The sequence below is a fragment of the Gallus gallus genome, chromosome 4 (genome assembly GCF_016699485.2).
Source record: "Gallus gallus isolate bGalGal1 chromosome 4, bGalGal1.mat.broiler.GRCg7b, whole genome shotgun sequence".
NCBI classification, from domain to species: domain Eukaryota; kingdom Metazoa; phylum Chordata; class Aves; order Galliformes; family Phasianidae; genus Gallus; species Gallus gallus.
The window spans coordinates 31835475-31856773 of NC_052535.1; the positions used below are offsets into that span (position 1 = coordinate 31835475).

The window sequence follows — 21299 nt, forward strand, 5'->3', positions numbered from 1 at the left end:
ATGGCTGTACTCCAGATCAAGTAGTTGTCCTCAAATGACTTCCAATGAGTCCTGCCAGATTCTGTGGTTCAGAAGTAATTTAAAGGCAGAAAGCTGTAGCAAATGAGACCTAATGGAAAACAGAGAATGCTTTAGTTCATCTTAACTGTTTGCAGAAGAGAAATGGAAAACCACGAAGAAAGAAAGGAAAAAGAAAAGGAAGTGCCAAAATGTTGTATTTCTCTCTACAGATGAAGCTAATGAATCACCAACATCATTATATGGCATGTAGTTGCATTTTATTAGTTTGAGAAATTTACGATAAAAACTTGCAATAGAAAAATACTGCCGTTGTGGAACCATAACTTAGTTTTTTAAACAGTTTTTTTTTCCCCACTTTTCTTTTTCCTCTTCCTTTAACAACGGTGTGCTATTTTTCACTTCCAATCACCTGCACTGAATAAACTAATTCCTCTTGGTTGGAGCAGAGACCATCAACCACTGGTTGTTAAATGCAGCCAATTGTTTGCAGCTCCAGCAGATGGTTCTCCTCTGTTGGCCAACAGAAACTTCATGGTCCTTTTCCTAATTTTTCTCAAGAGATACAGAAATTCTTTATTTAGAAAGCAATCACTCCTGCAATACAGTGCCTCCACTGTGCGGTCTATTTTCAGTTAGCCACGCTTTTTTCCCCCTCCTTTTCTAAGTACACTGACAGCATCAAATAAAAATAGCCTGACATCAGACCTGATCTAAAGCCATCAGATGTAACAAGTCCTTTCATCATTGCATGTATCCTGACCTTCCCCTCCTTTAGTGTAATTAATCCCAAAACATGTGCTCCCGGCTGCCTGGGGAAGGGGTGGAGTCACTGTCCTCTCAGGTGTTTCTGAGATGTGTGGATGGGGCATTAGGTGACATGGCTTAGTGAAGGGACTTAGTAGGTCAGGTTGATGGTTGCACTGATGACCCTGAAGGTCTTTTCCAGCCTAGATGGTTCCATGATTCTATTCGTATTCTATCCATTACTCAGGGCACTGATGTGGTGCGGCTAGGCCTACAGGAACTACCAAAAACATCTGTTTTCCAAAGAGCCTGAGTCCCATGGAAATTAATTGCACTCTTCTTGACTACAGAGAGTCTTAAAACCAAGTCCTAAAACCTAAAGCTGGTTCAAACAAATTAACAAACAACAACAAAACACAATAAGCAAAACAACAAAATATACGTATTCATGTCCAATAAATGACTTGATTTCCCTTAGGTTCCTGTAAGTTTTCCTGCATTCTCTCAAGGCAGCACAGAAAACAAGAAATACTCAAGGTGAACAGTCTTCTCTCACTACGCTCAGGCCAAACAAGGTGGGATAAGTTCATTTTAAATTCATGCTAGGCAAAATGCTATCCCCAATCCTGGCCTGGTATAAAGACTGGAAAGTAGGACTGATGGGATGATGGTCTTTCCTAAAGCAGCTTCCAGAGAGCCTCCATAGCACATAACAAAGCACTGCCACTGTGCTCCAGCATGTCCTCCATCCCAGCTTTTCCCTTGAAGTTTTCACTTACATCATTAGAAAATAAAATCGATGACTTGTTTACAGAATGCTTATGCACATTTTTTTCAATCTTCCCCAAATAATTACTTCTTGGGATGAATGCAAGCATAACAGTTTTCAAACTCAAAAGAATTCATCTGGCAAAGTATAAAGAAAAATAGTTATACAGCTATTAAAAACACAGTTGAACTACAGCATATGCTACAAACACACAGGCATACACATGCATTTTAATAACAATTTAAAAGCAAAACATAATCTAGCTGAGCTACTTCTGCTTGCCAAATGAAACTTTTGTAGGATACCTTTTATGACTTCTTATGACGCAGTTTTTAAGGATAGCTGTGAACTATGACTTATTCAAGGTTCTGGTGTAACATGCACAGTTTGGGAGAATGTACTGTTTTAACAGAAGACAGTTTTACATATTGCATTTAAATTACAGATGCAGTCTTCAAAACAGTAGCTTTATCCTCAGCTAAAGCAGAGAAACAAAAGTGTAATGTTTCCAGTTATCTATCTTGCCGTTGAATGTTTGGTAGTTTATTAAACCCTCTGTAAGATTTTAGGCAGCTAAGTATCCGTTATTTACGTTTGATCAACCATGGAAAACTTACGCAAGCTCTGTAAACAAACAAAGTAACCAAATGATGACAGAATAATTTTCTGCAATATGATAAAGATCTTAGGGCTAATGATTTAAAGGCTACTAGTAGCCAAGAATAGTAGCCTGATGAACTCCTGCAGCTCAAAAAGACAAAATAACTCAGAGTCAGTACTGACTGTTTCAGCAATTCTCAATACTAAGCCTAGAGCATGATTTAGTTATGCTGATCCTCAACATACAGGAAAGGCTCTGTTCAGAAGCCATTAAGTCCTACTTTCAAGAGGCTCAGTCTTTAAGAAGATACCTACAATAGCTATAATTTGGTTAACTGATCTAAGAGAAGTAGAAAGGAAAAAAGAAATGTGTTTTCAAGAAAGCAAGCTATGTAGCTCCTCTCCTCAACCTTAATAAGAGTGCAGTTCTTAAATCTTCTGGGGAAAGGGAAAAAAGATATCCCTTGTATTCCCCTAGAAACTGGGGTTCCTCTTCTGTCCCATCTTCTGCCTGAAAGTGGATGGGCACATATGCTCTAAGCTTCTGAGAAGAAAGGCTCCCAGTTCCAAATACCCTTTGGTAATGCTTTTATTTAATACTCCTTGTTAATGCTCTCAAGGCCCTTTGTTGACTCTGTGCTCTGAGTTCCTACCGTTAGGGTGCTCCTTAGAGAATGGGAAGCACAACTGCGCGTGGAACAAGGAAGGATCCTCAGCGCTATGAAAAGGAAGGTACAAGCGGGAAGTTACTGAGGGATTCGATGGTACAGAAAAGGAGGAAAACTAAAACACCTAGGAACACATCTCAGACTTCTTTAGGAATTGCAGAATCATGTCTTTTCAAAAGTAAATAACAAAGAAGCATTTTATTTAAATACAACTTCTTCCTGTATTACTATATGAAAGCAATTGGTACTTCCAAACAATGTGACAGAGATCAAAACAACAGACAACAGGAAATGCGCTGTAGGCAGCAAAACTGAGTCTCCCTGTTGACACTGAGACCAAAACTCAACTGTTGAAATGTATTTCTGTATCCTGTATCCATATTCTGCATGATGCGGACAGCCCTCTCACGTTGTCACAACGAAGACTTCTGCGAAAAGGCACATGTAAGTGCTCATCTTTACATAGACATACACACAGATACATTCACTTCTGTATAAAACAAAGAAGAACAAGAAGCAAAACAACAGTCATACTGTAAAACCGACAACAATTCTTGGCTGGATGGCTGTTGTTGGAACACATCTGTCAAAGAGAGGAGTCAGATAAAATCAGAAGACTGAGCTTCTCTCACAGTACAAGCCTGGTGGTTTAATCCCGCCAAGGTCATTTTCTCTTAATAGAGCTCATTTTTTAAGTATGCATCAACTGCTCCATAAATAGACTTTTAGTAATAGATAAAAATAACACAGAAACACCACAGTAAGTGTTAGAGCTGTTAATGAAATCCATTCAGGTTCTGTGGTGTTACAGGCGCTCGCTGCAGTTCAGGCACAGATTTGCTGGCATGGGACCGATGGGCACACCGGTCCCTCCCTGCTCTAGCTCTGCATGCAGCAGTGTGATCCCAGCCCTGCAGCCAGTCGCACACCCCTAGCATCCCTCTGCCCTGACACAAGACGCAAACATCACGGTCTGGAGACATTTGGTAAAAGGTAACCTTCTGAAGAAGAGATATGCTTTTTTTATACAAAGCAAATGAAGTATAAATTCCCATTTTTTCCACCGGCTGGATACTTCTAGTTGGATACTTTTGCTTTATTTTAAAAATTTTAGTAAAAATATGGTAGCTCTGAGTCAAAAGTTAGCCCAAACTGATCACCTTCAGTCTAATATATTTGGTCAGACAACACCACTAACAAGAAGCATCACAACAACAAAATCAACTCCTATTAACTGTGACCAAAGAGTTACACTTGGATGCTGCAAATATACACCAATAACAGCCACTTTACTGCTGCTTCTTCCTACAGTGACTTATCAAACAAAAAGAGAATAGAGAAAGTATTGTTTCTGTTTGATGAAATCTTGCACACTGCCATAATATGTAGGGAAATTCTATTAAAATAGTTTGTCATAAACTCCTTGATACACAACCAAGATTTTATCAGCAGTGAAAGCAGTGTTTATAGATGTCAATCACAAATGTATGCAGCTGGTTGAAATGGAGGAAAGATGAAGGTCATAATCAGCCAATTCATTTATCATGTCCTCTTACTTTCTCTTTACAGATATGATTATCATTCAATAAATGAGGAAGCTCTAACTAAGCAACACGGTGTTTATCTGAAATGTTATCTTAGTAATAATGAACACTAATACCTCACATATAAAATAATTTTACTTTTATCAATAGCTTAACTGTATAATTCTCTACATTCTAATGTGTATTTATCAAATTTATTTACACAAATGCAAATGCTATTTGTCCCAAGGGCTCCTAATGTAATCAGTCTTCCAATCACTCAGTACAGATGTTAACAATAAAATTTGAATGGATTAGCACATCAGTATAAAAACCTACGAGGCTTTTAGCAAACAGTTTCTACTTTTATTTTCATCGTGTGATTGATAAAACATTGCTATCTGTACAGCAGATCTACTTTGAAATCCAACAAAAATAACTCCACAGTTTTTTTTTAAGCTACTTTTGAAGTTCACTCAGATTAATAATAGTCAAAGTTAACACTGCATGTTTATTTATATTTCTATGCTGCCAGGGAAATGCATTTAAATATTGCCTCAGAAACGGTTTACAGTATTCAGCATCTACTGCAAACCAAATTCACTTGGAAAACTGATGTGGCAGACTTGAAACCACAAAAATACATGCATTATGACTCACTGGGGCTGTTTTCCTAAATGTTTGTAAAAACAAATAGGTAAAAGTCCTCCAGAACTAAAACAAGCTGGTATTTATCTGTTTCTGAAACATCAATATTAACTAATTCTGAGATTAACGTTACTAGTGGATAACACTTCCAGTAAGGACACAGATGAAGTTGGGCATGCTGTGAAGCATAATCTTTACATTAAGGTCCTAGTCCTACAATTAATTCAGACAGGCAAAATCACACAACTGCACTTAGAACCCATTAATTTAGTAAGAACTATTCACATGCTTAAAGTTATAAATGCGTTTAATTAAATATTGAATTAAATTCAGATTGTGGTAAACTATGCCTCAAATTCAATGGCAACTCACGGTTTCCCAACTAAATTAATGTTGATATTAAAACACCCACTTCATACAGAGATAAATCTAGCCAACCTCCCACAACAAAGCCAAATAGGTTGGGGAGGCACAAAGACTGATGCAGCTCCTCATGGGAAATGAACTATCAAATACATATTAGTTACACAGCTTAATATGGTCCTACAATTCAAGGCCTCTTAAGCTGTATTTTCAGGTTTTATATATATATATATATAGCATTAGCATTATTTCATTTCTTGGTTTTGTCTAACTCTCTGCATTTTGTCATGTAGTTATCATTTTTTTCTGGCCCCAGAAAAAGCGGGGAAAGAATTATGACTAATGTGAGGCAGATCACAACATTTTGGGAGCCTGGATGCAGCACCTGCCTGATGGCTGCCATCAGTCCCAAAATGCAGTCCTTAATTTCAAAGTTAAGAGGCTCCTACTAAATGTATCATGGCAGACACATACTTCAAATAAAGGAAAACACCTCCTCATGATGACTTGCCATTTTATGTTCTCTACACCTGCTGTGCTAGAGGCTTGTAATGGAATGTAATGTCGAGATATTAAAGAGAAAAGAGGCCTTGTTTCAGTATATAATATTAGTTTTGGAGTTTCAGGAATACTGCTATGAATACACATGTTCTGGTACTCCTATAAATGCAAATTTTTGTCTAAATATAAAAGAACTAATCTGAAAGTCAACAACTTGACCTACTATAACAAGTGCTCCTTCTCATTATTAATAGATTACTTTGTAATTCTGATTTATGGTATTTAAAAAAAAATCTTTCATGCAATTAATTTATTAATCAACAATTTGTTCTATTATCTCCTTAATCCGTGAAAATAAATTCAGGAATGTGATCTTCATATTCAAACACAGGTCTTTATTGGTGAGGTCTGTCCTTTACAAATAGATTTGCTATAATTTTTGGCGTGTGCATTCTCACATATTCGCTATTGAAGGCAGTGGTACTATATTCTGCCATTAAACGTAATTATGAGTTGTAATTTCTTGGCCCATTTTCAATATTTAAACACATAGTTAACAATGTCTAAAGAAATGCAGCTGCCCCCACCTGCCTCCCGTCAAGCCTTGAAAAACAAACAAACTTTACTAGCAATTCTACATCACATCTCATGGGATTAGGCAGAGGAAACAGCATGAAAAACGAAAATACTTCAGGAGTATTTAAATCACATTTAAAAAAAAAACAAATTAGAAATACTAGGCAGAGTAGAACTATCTGTATGCTTATCAAATGTCATACTACTCTGTATTTTATCTCCATGATCTTATTTTGGAATTATGTATTTAACACAGCATAAACCGAAACGTATCGTCTTTTTTTCTACACATTTCTATTGATAAATTCACATGAAGAGCATACTTTAAGTTCACTCTTCCAAAATGTGTGCCTCCTTTGAAAGATTAAAATAAAAGGAACTAAAAACTAAGCTAACACATGTTGATTTTATTTTTATTTTTTTCCAGATTTTGAAGACTGACCTCAAATTTCTTCCTACTATGAGTTTACACAGAACTTAACAGCTGGGACTCAGATTTAGCCAAAGAGCATCATTATTTTGCCAGCGCCTTCTCCTGTGAAGGTATATTGAACTTTTATGGCTTTCATCACAGCTAGTAAGTAACAGTGAACATGATTTAGAAGAGGTGAAGACTCAACTACAGCAAAACCTGAACTACAAATAAATGGATGTACACCGAAATAACTCATACAGAACCTAAAAATAGTGGTTGGTCCTTTATTTGTCAAAACATTTTTTCAACTTTAGCTCCTGTCATGAGAAGATCAGTTTCCAGGTAAATCTTAAATACCCTCCGCTACATGGAGAAGAAAAACAACAACAATAAAAAAGGGTCAGATTCCGTTAAAAAGGCTTCTACTGAAGTCAGAAAGAGCAAAGCTGTATTTTTCTTCATATTAAGTTCAAGACTGGCTCTTTTCATTATTTTTTCTCATTGTCAAAGGATATCTGAGATCATATAATGTATAAACAACCTATAAACCAACACGTTACATCTTCAAGCACAAACATAATGACTGATTTCATTAACTTCACTAATCATTATGTGCTGTTCTTTTTCTCAGTAAAAACTTTAACAGTTCTTACATTCACAATACTCACTGTTATTTTAGTTGAAAATTTGTTAAATTGGCAACTAAAATACAACTGTTCTTCATAGTTTTTCTTTTTCTTTTTTTTTAAAGGTGACGGTTGGCAATAGAGAACACAAATACTTTCTTATGCTACTCAAAATAGCAGTATTTCCAATAATTTTAGCTGTGCACCACTTTTATGCATTTTTATAATTTTAAAAATATAATGTTTAATAGGACAAAGAACAAATATGACAAACTATACAAAATGAATTCTTTATTAAGTTCAACATTTTTGTCGATATTATGAACTTTTAAAACTTAATTCTGATTCCCGTGAATCAAAAAATTGAGTAAATATCGCTTAAAAGTTTTAAGATACCTATTTTATGTGCATGGCAGTATTACATCATATATTTCTTCCTTTATTTGATGAACCCAGATTGTTTATTCTTTACTGTGAAATGCATTACTATTTGGAGATGCAGAGATGGGATTGGAAAAGCCAAGGCACAGATGGGACTGAACTCTGCAAGGGATGTTAAAACCAAGAAGGTGCTCTACAGGTACATGAGTTGGGAAAGACAGGCCAAAGAGAGTGCACCTCCTCTGCTAAATGAGAAAGGAGAACTGGCTACAACAGTTATGAAGAAGGCTGAGGTACTCACTGAGTTCAGTGAGTACTTTGCTTTAGTCTTCACTGGCAGCTAGGATTCTCATATTTCCCACATACCTGAACCTCCTGGTGAGAAGTAGGGGAGCAAACTCCCCCTCGCTCTAAGTGCAGAGCAAGTCTGAGACTGCCTCATGAGACTGAACATATACAAGGGCACAGGGCTAAACAACTTACATCCCAGGGTCCCTAGGGAGATGGCTAACATGATTGTTGAGCTGCTCTCCATTGTTTGTGAAAAGTCATGGCTGTCAGACAAAGTCCCTGGAGACTGGAAAAGGGAAACATCACTCCCATTTACAAGAAACAGAGTAGGGCGGGCCCAGGGAACTACAGGCCAGTGAGCCTCAGAGCCTCACCTCTGCACGTGGGAAGATCATAGAATAGATCTTCCTGAAAGACATGTTAAGGCACATGAGGGATGAGTAGGTTACATGAGACAGACAGCAAGACCACGAAGGGTCAGGCATGACCAATCCGGTGGCCTTCTATGGTGAAGTGACAGCATCAGTGGAAAAAGGGAAGGCAACTGATGTCATCTACCTGGACTTCTGCAAGGCCTTTGATATGGTCCCCCACCACATCTTTATCTCTGAACTGGAGAAAGATGGATTTGAAGGACAGACTACTCAGTGGATAAGGAATTGCTTGAAAGGTCACAGCCAGAGCCAGTCAATGGTTCTATGTCCAGGTGGATGCTGGTGATGAGTGGCGTCCCACAAGAGTCTATCTTGGGACCAGAACTCTTAAACATCCTAATCAATGACACAGATGATGAGATTGAGTGCACTCACAGCAAGTTTGTTGATAACACCAAGCTGAGCAGTGCAGTTGATGCAGCAGAAGGAAGGGATGACATCCAGCAGGACCTTGATAAACTCAAAAGGTGAGCCCATGTGAACCTAATGAGGTTCAACAAAGCAAAGCTCAGGATTTTGTACTTGGGTCGTGGTAACCCCAGGTATGTATACAAACCAGGAGAAGAATAACTTGAGAGTAGCCTTGCTGAGAAGGACTTAGGGCTCCTGGTAGATGAAAAACTTAACACAAGCCAGCAGTGTGCTTTCGCAGCCTGAAGTCCAACAGTATCCTAGCTGCATTAGAAGAGAGGTGGCCAGCAGGGCGAGGGAGGTGATTGTCCCTCTCTACTCTGCCCTCGTGAAGTCCCATCTGGAGTACTGTGTCCAGATCTGGAGCCTCTCAATACAGTAAAGATGTTGAAATTTTGGATAGGGTCCAGAGAAGGGCCTCAAAGATGCTCAGAGGGCTGGAGCACCTCTCCTATGAAGACAGGAAGAACTGTGCTTGTTCAATTGGGAGAAAAGGCTGAGGGAAGTCCTCATTACTGCTTTCCAGTATTTAAAGTGAGATTATAACCAGGAGGGAAAACAACTTTTTACATGGGTAGATAATGATAAGGGGGAGTAGTTTTAAACTTAAAAAAAGGAAGATTTAGACTAGATGACAAAGGAATTTTTTCACTGAGAGTGGTGAGGTGTTGGAACAGGCTGCTCAGAAAGGTTGTGGATGCTCTGTCCCTGGAGGTGTTCAAGGCCAGGCTGCATGAGCCCCTGAGCAACTCAGTCTAGTACATGACTTAGTGGTTGGCAACTCTGTCTGCAGCAGGAGGGCTGGAACTTGATGATCCTTAAGATCCCTTCCAACCCAAGCCATTCCATGATTCTGTGCTTACATCATCTAAAATGTGCTTTATGTCTTATTGCAGAAATGATCAAAATCACAACAAAAACATATATGAATATATTAAGAATATGAATCACACTAAAAAAGTTAAAAAACAACACAATAAACCTCTCACCTACAGCATTCAAAATAGTATTCTTTTTTTTCTGAAAACTTCAAGGCAAAATACAGCTCCCAACTGCTCTCCATAAATGAAATGAAAAATGAACGCATGAAGATAAAATCAAAGTCCCTAAGGTCAAAAATAAAACTTGTATTTGTGGGAAGTATCACTTTTATAGCAGAAGTTTCATTTTTCTCTTTGAAATTTACACCCTGAAGTACAGCATACCTAACAGAAACCTATCCAACAAACTTTCAGAGTTCTGTGCATCTTGTCTTTCAGTGACCTGTCAAAGAATACAATCTAGGAGCAAATACGTATTCCTGGAAAATAAGTAGAATAGAAAACCATATTTTAAAAGTTTCATACCTTTTACTATGTAATGTAAGATACAGTTAAGCTTTATTTCTACTGACTATTATCTAATTTAGATCCCTTTTTTAATTTTCTAAGTGATCCTTCTCTCACTGGCAAGTCTTTATTGGACATTTACTGCGACAGTGAGTTTCAAACTAACATGGGCAGAGTATTTGGACAAGCCTACACCAATATGGTGGCAAATAGGTAATTGTCAAAACTCTTCTATTTTCCTTTCCAAATCAAAACCCCTCTGATGGCCTTTCCCCAGTTATAACACTTGCCAGTGACAATAGTAACTTGCTTCACAAAGGTGGGCTACTTTTCTCCTCTAGCTAGGAACAATAAGACTGGATGGGACCTTTCAGGTAATCAACCCTGACCTGTCAGCCGTTCTACAAAACCAGATAAAACTCCACCTTCAAAAACATAAAGGCTTCTGACTCCCTGTGTACCAAGGGGCTACATTAAAGCCTTAACAGTTACAAGACTGTTTTGCCCAGAGAGGTGGTGGAGTCACCGACCCTGGTGGTGTTCAAAGAGCGTTTGGATGTTGTGTTGAGGGACATGGTTTAGGGAGAACCATTGGTGAAGGGCGCATGGTTGGACTGGATGATCCTGTGGGTCTTTTCCAACCTTAGTGATCCCATGATTCTAAGACAACTGACAAACTTTTGCCCTTCCATTATGCAACAGCCCTTTCCATCCTTAGCATCAATCTTAAGAAGTCATATGAGAAACCACAGACTTCTGCCCAACAGCTTTGTAATTTATCATATGACAGACTCCTCTGTTCATTTGTCAAACTGCATCACCTAAGAACTGCCCCCTCTTGCTGCTTCCTTTGATAAAATTATAAGTAATTACAGCAATGCAGTCAGATAGAAACCTGGGTATTGAGACTGCTATAATAAATAACACAGACAAACATAAGGAAAGCATTACTTACACCTGCATTTATTGGGTATTTCAAGGTAGGGGATGATGACAAAAGGTAGGCTTCATTAACATGCTCATTTAGTTAAATAATAAGTATACATGTAAGGAGAGAAGAAAGGACAATCCACTAGATCCATAAAGATAACTTTAGGTTTCCACCAAAGTGCTGAAGCAACATTATTTATGTAGCCTGTGAAATGGCTTTTCAGCTGCCCAACTCTCAAAAATCCATCTGTGCTTTGTAGCCTGACTCTTCTAACACATCCGTTTACAATGACCGTCTTAAACCACGGCATCCCCTCAAACAGGAAGCTACTTCTAAAAGCACCATGTAAGGCTTGCAGTTAGCATACGCTGCCATTGGACTTACCACTTGATAAAAGTAATGTCATTTACAGACTTTTTTAATGTAAAACACATAACAAAATGAACACTGAAAACAAGTATTCATTTTCAGAAAGAGCAGCAAAATTGCGGTAGTCATATTACCAGTGTCATACAGTCAGGTTAGAGCATACTGCAAACAAAGCAATCGGGAGAGACACTGTTCCTGAAAGCCACTATTTCCAAACTAACACTAAACTGTTTGGAAGCTAATATCTCTCCTTACATTGGCATCTGCCTGAAGTTTCTATTCTATTCATACTTAGGTTTCCAAGAGCCATATGGCCACTTGCTACTGAAAATATCTAGTAGTGATAAAGAGAAACCCTTACTGGTCTTATAAACTGCGTGGAAGAAGACTGGGCAGTAAGAAAATGGATCACAAATGAATCTTTCCATCAGTTGCCAGAAAGCAGCAAAAGATAGACTTTACAAACTATATACCAGCACATCTGAATCTACTTCACATCTTGAGTGCAGAAGCTCTGTGTGGAAACAAATTTGGCACGTAGTTTTCAAGGAACAGCAGCAGAATTCCAGACTCAGTTCATTAATACATGACAAGGATGCAAAAGTGAAGCTGTGCTGGTTGTAGATACAAAACAGAGCAAGATGCCAACCTGACAGTCACACCATCAAAGCTCTAAGGAAAAACAACAGGATGAGAACCACATCCTACACAGACTACCCTGTGACTGAGCAAACCTCTCTGGAAGTTGGATGTCAAGCCCCACCACTGAAAACATTACAGTATTAAAAACTAAAAAGGAAGAGAAGGAATTTGCTCTCGATAATGCCTGCACTGAAAAGAGAAATAGAGACACCGGCAAAGTACCCTCTGGCAGCACCTCTCTAGTTCTGTGGGTTATAGATAGAGTCAACAGCAGCTGCACTGCTAACTTGCATGCCTTAGCTTAGTTCAAAACCCCATCTCTGCAATGAACACTAACCTTCAACACATCAACATAAACATCTATGTGTTATACACAGGGTTAAATCAATTAATCTCTATCAACTCTGGCATGGGGAGGGGGACAAGACCAAGCAAATCCCCCCTGCCCCAAACAAAAAGCTCATGAGTACCTGGAAATTCCTCTGAGTCTGTCAACATTCATTCCACAAATCTGTACACTGTGACTCACTTTCGGCGAAGCTCAGACTCAAATATTACTGTTTCTTAGCAGTGATGAAAAGCAGAGTCATGCAAGATCCTCTTTTACTAGAATGCTACTTTTATGAAACATACAACAGTTTTAGTGCACTGTTAGATGTTCTGCATAATCAGATACAAACACCGCTCACACCAACCTTTTTTCCCCCCTTTGGTCCAATGCTATGCCTGAGCTTCACTGCTCAGAAAATGTCTGAAGTTAGGAAATGAACAGTGAACGTATAATCACAGTGAAATTAAAAAAATCAATTCTAAAAAGATAAAAGCAAATTCTTTCAAATAAAGGAAGGTCTCATTTGATTAATTACCAAATTCACTCTGTGTTTGATACTAAAAATTTTGCAGTACCGAGAAGCATTCTAGGTAAGTGAGCATTCATGTGTGAGCAGCGATTAGCTAAGAGTTTCAGACAGGCTGGTGGGCTGAAAGATGAGATCATCAACTTGAGTTCCTCAGCTCATTACCTTTGCCACTATCCAAACCATTAAGTCACAACTGGAAATATATACCATTCGTAATATAAAGGAGTTGCACTTGAGATTACTTGAAAATGACAGAAGACAGAAAAAGAATGGATCTATGGACCATTTACTCACTGCTGAGTTATGAATATGAGACAATTAAAAAAAAATAGTAATAATCCCATCACAATTCAAGTACCCCAGCCACAAAAAAATCACATACAGAATTAACAAAATATTAAGGCTGAAGAGGGCAAAGGTAGCATGGAGCTGTTTAATATCATTCAAAGTCCTGGAGTCTCACATGCTTTGGCTTCATTTCATGTCTGATTTTTTCCATGACTAATAGTAAATTCTACACAGCACGATAGCCAGCACCAAACAGATCACACCATGGCCACAGTCTCATTTTGCCTTCCTAATGAAACATACAAGTAATTAACCATCAACATTGATACAGTGCAGAAATTACAAGTACCTATTAACTAAACAAAATATAAAATATTCAGTTAGTCTCTGAGACTTCAAATAGCTGTGCAGATCAGTAAGCATCTTCTGAAAGACCAGCACTACACTGATGAGGGCTAGCAAATATATGCATTCATGCTCAGTGCACAAATACCCTCCCTTAGATCCATTGATGAGAAATGTGCTGTCCTGTGCCAAATGACCCCAGTAGTGCGACAGAAAACTTCAGTTTCTGAAACAGCTGTACCTTGAGTCCAGTCCTCAACACTTCCCAAGTGACTAGGTTGGGTGCCTATTTTCCTCCAACAGCCCTTCATTTCAAAGAACTCCTTCACTGCTCCTTTATTGATCAGGATGACCATACCAAGAACAGTGTCAACCCTCTTTCCCTATTCCCATGAATAATTTCATAGATAACGACACTTACCATCCTCTTCCAGTCAGGGTGCTTAAAAACTCTAAAACTTTAACAGCTCTTGACTTTCACTATAAATGCCACATTCATGGAGTTTATCAGAGCCAATGGAGAACCACGTGCTGTTTCTGTAGGCCCTTTGCTCTTTTATTGAGACATCTAATTCCCTATGACTCATGGCAGCTCCATACAGTGCGTATCTCTGTGCACGCTGGTTGGGAACAGGTGGTGTTGCCTGACAAATTCTAGTGGCTTTGCTGAAGTTAACTCTATGTCTTGCCCAGTCCTTTCACCGAGATTTCAATTTAGAAGACTACCTTCTGCTACACTCTTCTGATCTAGGTTGGTCACAAACCTCTCTCTTTTTCAGCTCACGGTTTCCTCAGTAGCCTCCTCAACCTGAACTAATAAGCACTTCCAAATCATTTATTTTCCCTCCCTTTCTGTCCACATCCATTGCCTTAACATATAGGACATACTAGGACTGCAGTTCTGCAAGGGCTTGCAACTGCCCCAGGCTCCCACGAGACGTTCCCCCTTGCCTTTTTGCTGGTACCTGTTATTTGGAGATGACTCAGAACCAAGGACTTTGACCGCATCCTGCTTTCCTGCAGTATTTGGTCACTGACTTATCAGCATAGTTTGAAATTATGGTACGTAATATGGAAACTCATTTTTCCTCATCCCTTTGAAAAACAAAGCTTGCAGCTATCTATAAATCAGCTGCTGTCTCCCTACAGACACCAAGCCCTCAGCCCCCATATACCCCACTTCACCCTCAGACAGGGGAGTTCACAATATCCCCCTCTTCCTGCAACCTCCAGGTCTCTTCCTTGGATGGTCATTCCCAATCCAAACACCCTTATTCTCCTCCTGCTTACAAGGAGGTCTCTTACCAAGTCTCTCGGCAAAAGGCACGTTACCAATATTATAGAGAATAAGAGATGTGTTAATACTGGGATAGGACTAAGACAGCCTGAGTTCATTTTCAAACTTGGTAAGCTTCATACACAAAATAGATCGAATCACTGCAACTTCTTGCACTGCAATTCTTAGCCTAAAAAATCTACTTTTTTTTCCTCTACTTCCAAGGAACATACAATAATTTGAAAAAATCACTTTTTTGGTCAGGTCACTCAGATATTAATGTAGGTCACAAAATACGTAAATAAGAATTGATTATGAAAAGCAGGAAGTGAAAACAGTCCATATGTAGCTAATATTGCTACTGAAGCCTATACTTCTGCGCTTCCTGCCATTGTGACTATAATTATGAAATGCTAATGTTACAATAAGATAACTGCCATGTTTAGTTTCCTAGTTGTCTTTAAAGGAAATATTAAGGAGACTACAAAACAACACACACACAAAATAGCTACAGCAATAAAAATAATAATAATCAGAACACGCAATTCAGGTTTTGCATGTTCCTTCAACTCATCAGTGCCTTCTGGAAGGAGGTTCACTTGCAGACTTCCCTGAGGTCTGATCTGGTTCCTGCTTGTTATCTGGGGCTCAGCAGCACAGAAAGTTGACCAAACGTCATGAGGTAGCCAAGTCTACCCAGTCTTTCCTGGAATAAACCAAACTATTCTGTTTGAAAAGATAATATGGCAGAGATCTGGCCCAGAATTTGAGCAGAGCAGAAAAGGTTGATACAGGGAAGAAGTAGGGAAAAAAAAAAAAAAAAAAAAAAAAAGAAAGAAAACAAGAAGAAAACAAAAAGCAACCCTCCTCTCCCCCCCCAAAAAAATCAAGAAAAAGAATAAATAGATCAATCCCCACCTACACATGTATTTTTGCTTATGTGCTTGCCATGGAAGAGGTTAGGTAGGTGATTTTCTGGCTAGAAACATCAATGACAGAGGTAGCAGGAGATAAACAGGCAAAAAGAAAGGTAACAGATTGCAAGTGTGAGATGGTGTTCCCTCAAGCTCTGCAGGAACTCACGTACACATAGATGAGCTATTACAGTTCATGTTAATCCTATTTAAACCCACCTCCGTAGCAGGAAAAATGAGAGATAGCAAACAATATCAATTTCTTAATAAGTCTCCCAAGGGGATCCAGAGAACTGCACAACAATTAATTTGGTGCACATGTTGAGCAAATTGATAGGAACTGCTGGGAAGAACTGAATTCTTTAAACAATGAGCTGGATGCAACATGAGCCGGAGTCAAAGTGGCATTTGTAGAATTGCCTCATAAATCTATCGGCATCGCTGGCTAATCAATGTATGTGAGGACAAGCATGATCAATAAACAAGTCTGATCACCAAACAAGCAAAAAACAGAGCGGAAATAAAAGACAGTATCATGCGATCGAGTTTCTTAATGAAAGTTGATCAAGATTGGTATTCCACAGGAGTTTTGATGGTACGCAGTTGAATAAATGGATTGGAAAAGATGGAAGAACATTGGACAGAAAAAGTCTGCCACTGATATTAAAGTTACTCACAGTAATACAAACAAAAGCCGATGGAGATAACTGTGAACAATCTCAGATAAGGAGGGACTAGATAGTAAAAGCAGAAGACAAATCAGTGTTGACAGGTAACAGAACTGCAGGGAGTGGTGGTCAGGATGGGTGGGAAGGAAAACAATTCTAATGCTATGTTTACAGTACAGGCTGTGGATGAGCTTTCACCACCAGAGAACTATACGCACTTTAAACGGCCGTATTTGTGAAAACATCAGCGTTTCACCAGTGGTCAAAATATCAAAAACTGTTTAAAATCATCAGGACCACAGAACAATACAAAACACACTGCAGCGATACCATGTAACCCACAGACACTGTATGCTACATTATCTATTTTGCAGGCAGTACTCCAGACTCAAACTAAGATGTTACAGAGCCAGGAATGGCAGAGAGAGGAGCAAGGATGATCAAAGGCATGAAATGGCTCCTGTACAAGGAACTAAATAAGACATGGATATTTCCAGCCTGGAAGACAAGTGATCAACGTGGTATCAAAGCAATCTGTGATAAACAGAACAGTGTAACAGCAGTGGATAAGGAATCATTTGTCTCATACAGGAACAAAGAAGCATCAAATGAAATTATAAGGTAGCAAGTTCAAAACAAAAGCAAGCACTTCTAACACATACATTGTTCTGCTGTAGAACTTGCTGCACAGGATATTGTGAATGATAAAAGCACGTATGGATTTTAAAACAATCAGGCAAACTAATGGAAGAAAAATCTATCAAGGGCTATAAAACCCAAGATACCATCTCTGTTTCAGGAAGTTTGTGAGATTGCAGATTGCTGAAAGCTGGGAAAATATACTGGGAAAGCACTACCATGTGCATGCCTTTTCCAGACTTCCCTAGGCATATGCTGCTAGTCACTGGTAGAGACAGGATGGGCTGGGACAACAGCAGCATGGTGCTCTAGGAGTCAATGCCGAGGGCAAAACACAAGGTCTTGAGGTCCCAGTACCCACATTTCACTGAGATATTTTCACCTTCAGTTCAAGCCAATATGGGCATTATCAAGGTGAAAACATCTTTTGTTGTAGCATCACCCCAAAAGCATCCTGTTTCTGCACTGGGAGTCCGCTCTGCAAGGCATGCACACCGGCAGGAAGCAGCGGCAATGAGGTCTGCTGCAGCAGAGATATATTAGAAACTTCACTGAAATTCTCCCATCACAACAGCAAGATTTTTACAACATACTTAAACAGTATAATAGTTACATAGTAGTATTAGCATTGCATATTTTCTTCATGGCAAATGCTACTTCTGTGACAGTATATTGTCTTTAATATAAAGGCACCTTATAAATAAGATGACAAGCTGATTCTGCAGGCTTGATAGCTGCTCAAAGGATACTCTCCTGGAACGAACAACACACTAAACAAACAAACAAGTAAAAAAAATCCACCAAGAGAAGCCTGAAAACGCATCTGATCCTGACTTTTGTTATTTAATTTTCCATGTCTAATTATGTAACATGGGAAACCTCAACCAAGCGTTGAGTGAAATGTCTTTACATGTATGAAAAGCCTTTTGATTTACCTTGAATTCTTAATTCTACCAACTTAATCTTTCATAGAAACCTTTTCCAGAATAGACCACTACTTCCTTAAACAAAAGGTTATGAGTTTGTTTTTGAAGTTCAGTGACACCTTTGACCTTGACAGAGAATGCGCAATTGAAAGCAAAAGTTACTACAGAAAATTCCAAAAGATGAACGTGAAAGAGTTGAATTCTTGCGTTACATGCAACCTAATTCAAAAGACGGAGTCCCATCCCAAAAATCTTTGTGCAGGGTGCTTATTATGAGGTATTGCCAAGTTCTGCATACAGCAGAACTGGTTTTTTTCCGCGTCAGAAACTAACAATACAGGACCAGAGTTTTCCCTTCAGAAAACCAAACTACAACTGTTGAGATACTTTAAAAAAAGATGTGTAAATACATATCAGTCTTGCTTCATTTAAACTGGATCTGGGAAAGAAAGAAAATTTTTTCTCATCCTGGTCTGTCTTGTACAAACTAAAATAAAATCAATTGCCCCATGGAAAAGCCTTGTAAAGAAAACACATAGATCCTATTTATGTATCAATTTTTCATCATATTAGAGCAACAGAAGAGCAGGTAATTTCGTCAGTGTCAGACGGGAAAAGAACTGTAACAATTACATTTCTTCAAACCTGTTGACCGTATTTACTGTCCTAAAGATGAAACAATATCTACCAATTCACAAAATTAGTTGACTTTCTGATAACTGTAATTAAAGAACATTACATTCCATCAATGATCATCCATAGCTCGAAGCTGTGTGTGTAGTCTTCCAAAACAACGTACAAGGAGAATGAAAACTTCACTGTAAGATCCTCCCCAAGTTTACCAAGCTAAGTGGAAAGAGTTTTATGTTTGCCAATAGAAAAATGCTGAGAATGGATCTTGTCTTTCCCGTATCTGGCAATAAAGCTCATCTTGACAGTACATCCTTCCACTTAGGGTCCACATTTTATCCAACAGCTAATGCATGTCAAATATATGAATGGTCTCTAGAACAGGAACTGGAGTGCATGAGTCACCTTCCTCATAGCATGGATGGACTGAGCCTCTGTCTCTGCCTGAGATAAACTAAGACTGACCGAGTCCAAAAGGATTTCCATAACACGTACTGAGTGTGCACTTGCTCTAGTATTGACTCTAACCCCTGAACACTCACTCACCTATGAAAAGATGTTTGAATACTGTAAAACGACAGGTTGACTGTATAACTGGACCTTGGATCCCAATTACTCTGCAACAGTTCTCACTGCAGTGCAGATATGTAACACATTCATATCCAACCGCTCCTGTATGCTTGTGTGGAATCCAATCCAATGGATATGATAACTGAGCAACTCTCAGGAAATTAAAAAAAAATAAAAACCAACCCTCAGCAGACAAAAGGAACAGGGATTTACACAGTGACAACAAAAACCCAGAAACAGAACTACTTCTATGTATTGTGTCATCTAGAATCTGGCAGGAAACTAATCCAGTTTAGATCTCATTTATATCCTTCTGCCCTCAAGTCCTACCGGCGTTCCACATAAAAATCCCATTTTGTCTACATGTTTTCCACCTAGGCTTGCACTTTTCACTCTTTTTCCATGACATTTCTATACAGCTTCAGAGCTTGGATGTGAAGGACAGCAGACACTCCCTGACATCTATTATGAGCTCTGAAGGCAGCCCACACACAACACATACCTGTGCTCCATGCATATACTTGAACAGCGTTAGTGTACTACAAAAAAGATGGTTTTACACATATGTAAATATAGCCACACCTATAATAGACATAATAATCAACTAATATCTTAGCCACGTAAGTGTCAGAAAGTGAACTTCACGTTGAAGAAAAGAACCACTAAATTATTTAAAGATTTCAAGCTGTTGCAAGCATACATGCTGCTCCTTTTTGCAGGGAAAAAAAAATATATATATCTTTTTTGCACTACAAGCAAACATCACTGAACTTTGATAGATTTCTTTACCCAGTGTATCTGGTACCACTTTATTAAATAAATTGTGTTATTATCCTCCAAAAGTAGTAACATTACTTTGCACTAAGTACATTGAAGCATCTTTTATGAATGACATTGCCAACAACAACACATTTCTGTTGCTGTGCAAAAGTCAGTAAAGCATTCACCCCTATATGATTTAAAGAAACTTAATTAACGGTATTTGATACCAACTGTAAGATGGGATGCTACCCAACCCTGGCAAAATGATGCAGATACTAGCAGGTCTCTCCACACAGAATTAGGTGCAGAACAGCACTCTGGGTACAGAAAAGTCTCCCCAGGATGACTCTCATAGTTCAATACGACTTTACTCAACGTAAACCGAATTCTTCATGGCCAGGGAAGGATTTGTTAAGACACTGGGTCATGAGAGGCTAACAGCACTGCTGCACACCTACTAAACCTTAATGCAATAAAGAAAATCCCTTAGCCACCGTCACGCCGCAGGTGTGGTGGCGGGGCCAAGGAGGAAAGGGAGGTGAGGGAGCTGAAGAGGGCCTGAGCTCCTCTCTGCCCAAGGCAGGAAAGGGAAGAAGGAGCCAGCTAGGACTGCGGTTGGTCTGAGTCCTGTTACAAAGGAGAAAAGGGGATGTGATCTGGCAAAGGAAGCAAAAGAGCGAATGCAAACGTACGCGGCCTTGCCAGGGGCATAAAACAGGCAGCAGCTCACGCTGTGACCTGTGGGGAGGGAGAAAGAGAGTAGATTGGTGGGACATGCCTCGTCAGGATAAGTTGCTGGAAAACAAAGGTGGAAGACCTGCTGGTGAGGACAAACGCAGTAATACTGAAGGAATGGAGGAACAAGCTTTTTTCCTCACTCTTCCTCCAACATACTTGGTTTTATAAATCAGAAATAATCCTTGTTAGGATGAGGAAAAAGAGCAAGATGCCAGCAGTACTTTTTCTATTCAGGAGGGGCAGACACTTAAATGGTCAGTCTCGCTACCAATCTGGACACGAGCCATTGCTGGGGATTTTACCAGTAATTCTCACTGACATTAATTCACAGACTGTCTCCCTGATCAGAAAAGGTCCTGCTCTGGCCTGACCCATAACGAGGATCCTCGGGTGAAGGGTTCATCTGACTCATGATAATTGCCTTACTGGCGTATCGGATAAA

General features: G+C 39.0%; 1 protein-coding gene across 8 annotated transcripts in view; it reads right to left on the reverse strand.

The window, feature by feature from the left end:
* The window catches only part of NR3C2 (nuclear receptor subfamily 3 group C member 2), a 201974-nt gene that overhangs the window by 139991 nt on the left and 40684 nt on the right, over positions 1-21299 (reverse strand). For 2 of the 8 annotated variants that reach the window (XM_046939847.1, XM_040698667.2), the window contains exons 1-2: positions 431-21299; positions 1-109 (exon numbers count right to left, since the gene is read on the reverse strand). The exon at positions 431-21299 is cut by the window's right edge and continues 28232 nt beyond it. The exons of 4 other annotated variants lie outside the window; for them this stretch is intronic. The gene's annotated coding sequence lies outside the window, so the exon portion shown is untranslated. 2 more of the 8 variants (XM_025149460.3, XM_046939848.1) reach the window with 1 other exon arrangement.